The sequence below is a fragment of the Vipera berus genome (assembly GCF_964194415.1).
Source record: "Vipera berus genome assembly, chromosome: 8".
In the NCBI taxonomy this organism is placed as follows: Eukaryota; Metazoa; Chordata; class Lepidosauria; order Squamata; family Viperidae; genus Vipera; species Vipera berus.
The window spans coordinates 15,810,127-15,817,819 of record NC_138211.1 but is presented as its reverse complement, the minus strand read 5'-3'; positions in this window follow the sequence as shown (position 1 = coordinate 15,817,819).

The window sequence follows — 7,693 nt, the reverse complement described above, 5'->3', positions numbered from 1 at the left end:
TGGAAACAGTTCTTAGACCCAGAAAGCACCAGTGCTTTGTAATAGATTTTATAGTTTTCTGCCTGGCATAAATTTAGCCATGGTGATGGTTATTAGGACCAAAGAACCTCTTCAATGGCCCTTGTTAATCCTAGCCATGGCTGTTGATGGATTATAGATTTTATAGTTTTCTGCCTGGCGTAAATTTAGCCATGGTGATGGTTCTTAGAACCAAAAATAAAACCTCATTGGCCCTTTTAAATGACCAGTGTGGCCATTGGTTGGTAATGGATTTTATAGTTTTCTGCCTGGCATAAATTTAGCCCTGGCAATGGTTCTTAGAACCAAAAATAAAACCTCATTGGCCCTTTTAAATGACCAGTGTGTGGCCAGTGCTTGGTAATAGATTTTATAGTTTTCTGCCTGGCATACATTTAGCCCTGGCAATGGTTCTTAGAACCAAAAATAAAACCTCATTGGCCCTTTTAAATGACCAATGTGGCCATTGGTTGGTAATGTTTTTTATAGTTTTCTGCCTGGTATAAATTTAGCCATGGCGATGGTTCTTAGAAACCGAAAGAAAACCTCAATGGCCCTTTTTAATGCTAGGTGTGGCCAGTGATTGATAAAAGATTTCTATTTTTCTGCCTGTAAATAATTTTATCCCTGGCTGTTTTTTAAAATGTGTAAGTTACATTTTGACTAGTAAATAATCATGACACACTGTATGTGGCCATCACCTCAATAATTTTGATTTCTTCTGTCACACACGTTTATCTTTTTGTATCTGAAATATCTCTAAATGGGAAACAGACTTGGTAACATTCTGTTTGATGTGTATTTTTTGTAATAAATCTAATTTTTACTCCTGATTTACTGTTTTTAAATAGTTGTGATGCTTATGGTAGACAAGATATTTTATCTTTTGCTTGTTTTTATGTATATATATATCTGTTCTTATCATGATCTCCTCACCAAGAGATGCCTGTTATGATATTCATGTATTTGAACACTGAAGTTGTGTTTGATTTCTTCTGGGAGAAACTGACAACTGGTTTTTTTTTTTTACACCTCACCTTTTTACCAAAAATGTCATTTTAAATTAGTGAACTATTTAACCCATCATGGTATTGTATCATTGCTTTTGTAACTTTCATCATGGTATTGTATCATCGTTTTTGTAACTTTCATCATGGTATTGTATCATTACTTTTGTAACTTTTACAATGATTAAAATGTGACTTTTTAACCTTAAAATATTGGATGATATTTTTATATATTTTGTTTTTAGGACTGTATTATGTTTTGAATTGTACGAACTGTTGCAGCTGGGTTATGCTTGGAAGATGTGGTGCTTGTGTTAAACCATAAAGTATTCAAGTCTTCCTTGACTATATTTGTGATCCTGCAGTGAGGAGCTTGGACCTATTGCGCAGCCTGTGCTTCTGCTCTTCGCTGAAGCCACCGGGGATCATCTTTGGTAAGGATTTGGGGTTTTGGTGTATCCAGAAATGTCCTGTTCTACCAAAATAAACTTCCAATGAAATTAGTTTTGCACTTTTCATAAAATTATTTTTGATTTCTCTCTGTCTCTCTCTTTCTCTCATGACCCATTATTTTTCCTTGGGTTGGAAGCTCCCTGAATGCCTACATTTCTCAACCTGCCCAGAGGAGACATTTTAAAAGAGGCTTCCTCCTGGGATTTAATGGGAATGTGTGAAGGTAGGGATGTTGAAGTCCCGAAGTGGCCCGAACCAGATACATACACACACACATACACACACACACACACACACACACGTTTGCTATTTTTCTTTCATTAAACTGAGTGAATAGGTAGGTTATTTTTCCCCCAATGGATCCCATTGTATTTCTTGCTCTAATATTCTGTCCACTTTACTGTAGCATTTACTCAAGCCTTATTGAGTGAGTATATATGTTCCAGGAAGCATATTCACTCTTTTTTATGCTGCTCTCAGTTCTCTCACCTTGCCTGAAATTCTTTTCTCCTTCACTGTTCATGCGTTTTTGCTAAGGGCTGGCTTGGTTTCTTATGCATAGATGATCCAGTTTTCAAATGATCATAGGCTTATTGCATGTAATATGAAATAGAAGGATGGAAGGCTTTGAAATCTGAGGTGCAAATATATAGATAACCATTAGAGGGCAGCAAAGAGCTAGAGTGTTTTGTATCCTTTGGGTGCCATCTGTCGATTTTTGCAGACCTGATATGGTAGCCCTAAATAATTGCACTATTTGCATGTAGGTCACTATGTGCTTTCTAATATAAAAATAAGGCCTAAGAATCGGAGATGTAAAAAAGAGAGACGAAGAGAGCAAACTGAGGACAAACAAGAGATATACTATTGTTGTTGTTAGCTGCGAAGTCATGTCCAACCATCGGGACCCCATGGACAACGTTCCTCCAGGCCTTCCTGTTCTCTACCATCTTCTGGAGTCCATTTAAGCTCACGCCTACTGCTTCAGTGACTCCATCCAGCCACCTCATTCTCTGTCGTCCCCTTCTTCTCTTGCCCTCAATCTTTCCCAGCATTAGGCTCTTCTCCAGTGAGTCCTTCCTTCTCATTAGGTGGCCAAAGTATTTGAGTTTTAGTTTCAGGATCTGGCCTTCTAAAGAGCAGTCAGGGTTGATCTCCTCTAGGACTGACCGGTTTAATTGATTGATTGATTGATTGATTATATTTATATGCCGCCCTTCTCCCTAAGGACTCAGGGTGGCTCACAACAATAAAAACTAAAAAAGAACATGAAAATAAAAAATTTAAAAAAGAATTAAACAGTAGATATGTTCAATACATAGTAATTTAACCCCATAAAACCAAATTTAAAACCATAGTCAGTCCAGGCCCGATTGTTGAAACATCCATGTATTCAGGTCACGGCGAAAGGACCAAAGCTCAGGGGCCATCTGCAGCTCCGGAGGCAGCTCATTCCAGAGGGTCAGCATGCCCACAGAGAAGGCTCTCCCCCTAGGGGTCGCCTTGCAGTCCAAGGGACTCACAAGAGTCTTCTCCAGCACCATAGTTCAAAGGTCTCAATTCTTTGGCACTCAGCCTTTCTTGTGGTCCAACTTTCACAGCCATACTATACAGATATACTATACATTATATAAATTTAAGTATATGTGGCTGTACAATATGCAGATGAGGGGATCTTTTTTTCTGCAAATGGTTGCATTTTTTTTTAGAATATAATACATCTAACATCAGCACTACAAAAAGTTTGATCTTTTGGAGTCCCAAAAGATTTAGAGAGAACACCAGTTTGGGAATAGCAAGTATGCATTTCTTTCTAAATTTAAACTCTCTGTAGACAATTAATTGAAGCTCCTGAAATCAGTGGGGTGTAAGGAATAGAAAGGTTGATTAAAAAGAGAAAGTTTTCCTGTTTGGGGCTTTAACTTCTCCAACAGCTTCTCACTATTGTATTTCTTCAGATATTTGATCTAACCGTAACCTTTAGCAGCCATTCCATCAATATGCATCAGCAAAATAAAAGTAATACACTGTAAGATTTTCTTGAAGTTCTGATCAATTTTTACCTTGTTTGTTATGGACCAGAAATATTAAGCAAAATATTTAATTCTACCTTACCGTAAATTAAACTTCTGATAGAAAGTATGGAGTTTATGCATATATAGAGAACAAATTCCATGTACTGTAGTTCTGTTTCTGAAAACAACTAATACCTGAACACTCAAAGGGCTTTTTTGAACATGCCATGTCTTTCACTTCTACTTCTGCTTTTGATGCATCTCTCAAATGCCAGCAAGCAAACATCCTTAAATAACTCTCATTAGTATATCTATACACATCCCTGACATGTAATGCAATGGTTTGTTGAAACTGCATCAGTTCTATCATAGGAATTTGGTGGGTGCTTAACTCTGCATTGATCTTGGACGCAAAATAAACCTTAGCTTATTCTCTGATTTCTTTTTCCCAAGAGTAACTAAGCATCAAGAGAAGCTACTTGGATAAACAGTGAAAGGCTTCGAAATAACAAGAAGTCCAGTAACCATGACTCAACTTCCAGGTTCTTTGATTGGAGTATTGTTTACTTCTTGATTGTTAGTGTTAATCTTGGTGTTAGTCTCTGCCCATCTGGGTGTTGATCACTTCATGGTAAGAGGTGTTTCCTTTTGGGTTTTTTGAGTGTCTCTCTTGAATAGTATGTAGAATATGTAAGTCGGTTTCTACCACATTCACGGACAAATGTTTTTTGGGTTGGGAAGGGGGAACATATGACAGGGTGACGGCCACAAAATCTACTTTTTGTATATTGGAAGGTTCTCAAACCTACCGCCATTCTGATGTATCTTGTATCTTTTATATACAAGAAAAGAAATGGCAAGGAAAACCCATAAAGATGCACACAGGCGCACACCAACGTATCTTTCCTATACAAGCCAAAACTATTTATCTATATATTCACATCTTGTTATACGGTTAAATTATTAACATTTAAGCCACTTCACATGAGACAAAGAGAGGAATTAAAATGATTTCCCATGCAGATTCTACTTATTGTAGATAGGAAATTAAGATAAGATTGCAGACCTAAGCATTTTTGCTGGATGTTAGCTGATTCTTAATGAACTATTTCTTTACAAGTAAGTACATTTAAATGTAAATTGAACACCTTTAGTCCTTTTGCAAATATCTATCATAGATTGCACTTCATCTATCTATTTTCTGACTTTAATATTTTTATAAATGACTCAAGGCAGCAAACATATTTAATACTCCTCCTTCCTTCTATTTTCCCCACAATAACAACCCTGTGAGGTGAGTTAGAGACAGAGGGGGGGGAAGGAGGGAGGGAGAGAGAGAGGGAGGGAGGGAGACAGGGAGGGAGGAAGAAAAAGAGAGAAAGAGGGAGGGAGGGAGAAAGAGAGAGAAAGAGATTGGCCCAAGGTTACCCAGTTAGCTTTCATGGCTAAGGCAGGACTTGAACAATCATTCTAACAACTGTTTCACAAATGGGAGTTGAATGCAGTATCCATGAAATTTCACAGCCTGTCTCCATCTATTAGTCTGTCTACACTCCAATAGAATTATAACATTTCCCTAAATTTTCTCTTCTCTCTTTTTTCCATATGTGTTTATAAATAGTCTGGGCAGTCAGCTAAGAGCCAAGAGGAAGAGGATTAAGTTGGATCAGCTACTGTACAAGAGACCAAGGAAATGTGACTTCCTCTGCCTTTTAATAAAATTATCTCTTCCAGGAGAAGGGTCTAATTCATTTTCTCCCTTTACCAAATATATCTGACCCGACACAAAAATTAGAGGGTTTCAATCTACCTACCAGTGCTGGAAGACTCTGAATAGGAGTCGCGCATTGCGTGGCATCTGCCAAGAATCTCTGTTTAAATGGGGCAGAGTATTTTCCCCTCACTGTGACTGTGGTGCCCCTCGTCAGACATTCCAACATCCCATCCCATCCCCAGTTCTGAAAAAGCTTCTTGGATGAGAAGCGAAACATTTTCAAAAACCAAAAACAAAGTCCAGTTGCCTTTTGGAAGGCAACCCTTTGGGGCAACACGACCTGGATGATTGAGAATCTCCATAGGTATCCTCATCAGACAGTTGATCACACAATGACTAGCTGGTATTTGAGAACTTATACAGGAAGAAAGGCAGACTTTCTCCAATTAACAAATCCTGAGCTTAATTGGATAGCTAGCTATTAATACCCAGAACACTTATTCCATTCTCATGAACCAACATAATTCAAAATGTAACCTCGAACTTCTTGAACTCCTCATACCTTACAAAATTGACTATGCATTTCCATCGTACTTGTACCATCGTATTACGTGCTCCTTTTACACAGAGAGAGAGAGAGAGAGAGAGAGACAGACAGACAGACAGACAGACAGACAGACACAGATACATACTTACTATTGTTTATCCATGTTCTCTATGCCATAAGTAAAATAAATAAATAAATAAATAAATCTCTCTTGCTGCTGACCTTTAATCTGCTCCAGCAGATTCAGGTCAAGTCACATGGGTAGCTCGACTTATGACCATAATGACCTTGGGCTGGAAATGGGGTTCCAGTTTTGGTTGTAAGTTGAGTACGACCTGTAGGAGGGTTTTTGAAGGCAGATCAGGCCATGTCCCAGCAGTGCAATGGGACAACTTGGCACAGCCAACTAACCACGGGCCAATTTGCTGCCGGACAATTCAGCAAATCAATTTTAATCAATTATTTGTCATTCGCATTTCGTTTTGTCCCTCCTTTTGCATCCTTACTTTAACGATTCTATTCCACCATTTCTTTGATATTAGTGTAGCTCTTGTCCCATGGCGAGTTGTCCCAGGGCAAGTTGGCCAAGGCTAGTTGGCATGGCATATCAACCATGGCAAGTTGTCCTTGACCCATTCAGGAGTGGGAGGAAGGGGATTCATATGAAAACATGGAGACAAGTTGGGGATTATTGCAAACGTTGAACATTCTATTTCCCCCACCACTAAGCAAATACTAAAGGATGAAAAAAGACCAAAGAACTGGAGAATCCCAATGGATGGGCAGGAATTGAAATACACAAATCAGTCCATTTTTAAAACTATGCATTCCTTTTGGTAAATTTATTTTGCTGGTGTTTGGGAGCAAATATTAATGAACGAGGGAGTGCATTTTACTTTATGATTCTTTCAGTTTGTTCATTTCTTGCTAGGGTTCTCAGGAGTAAAAACTAATTATGAAAGTCTTGATTTAATTTGAGATGGAAAATTGGATAAAAATTCCCCCCTCCCATCTTTCCCGTTTCCTCTCATCCTTATTTCTTTTCTTCTAGTTTCTGCCTTTCTTCTCCACTTCCTCTGTTTCATTGTGTGGTGCCTCCAGTTATCTTCCTTTAATGGTTTCCCATGCAATGAAAAAAATGAATCCTTAAAACGCAGGCAAATTAAATGTTTGCATTTGTATGTATTAAAAAAAATCCCTTTCTTCAATAGTGTATCTTCGTCTTCCTTGTATGTTGGTTTTCATTTATGTTTGCCTCTTCAGGCTTCTACTGTAAGAAGAAGTCCTAAAAGACAGTGACACTTTTGGGAGGGGGGGTTAACTAAACAAAAGGTATTACAGGAGGGTTAACATGGGTCATAATATGAAAATTTGAAGTCACCTAAGAAAGTGGAGAGATTGGAAATTTGGGACAGATAAAAAGAAACATTTGGAGCACTGTATATGTAATTTCCTCTGTACACCGCCCCGAGTCCCTCGGGAGAAGGGCGGTTTATAAAAACTAATAAATAAATAATAAATAAATAAATAAATTCAAAAAAGGGACGCGGTGGCTAAGTGGGTTAGGACGCTGAGCTTGTCGATCAGAAGGTCGGCAGTTTGGCGGGTCGAATCCCGAGTGCCGCATAACAGAGTGAGCACCTGTCACCCGTCCCAGCTTCTGCCAACCTAGCAGTTCGAAAGCACGTAAAAATGCAAGTAGAAAAATAGCGACCACTGCGGTGGGAAGGTAACAGCGTTTTGTGCGCCTTTGGTGTCTAGTCATGCCGGCCACATGACCACGGAGACGTCCTCGGACAAGCGCTGGCTCTTCGGCTTGGAAATGGAGATGAGCACCGGCCCCTAGAGTCGGAAACGACTAGCACACATGTGCGGGGGAACCTTTATCTTTACCTTTTTATAATTCAAAAACAAGTCACTGCCAGCTGATGCAATGATT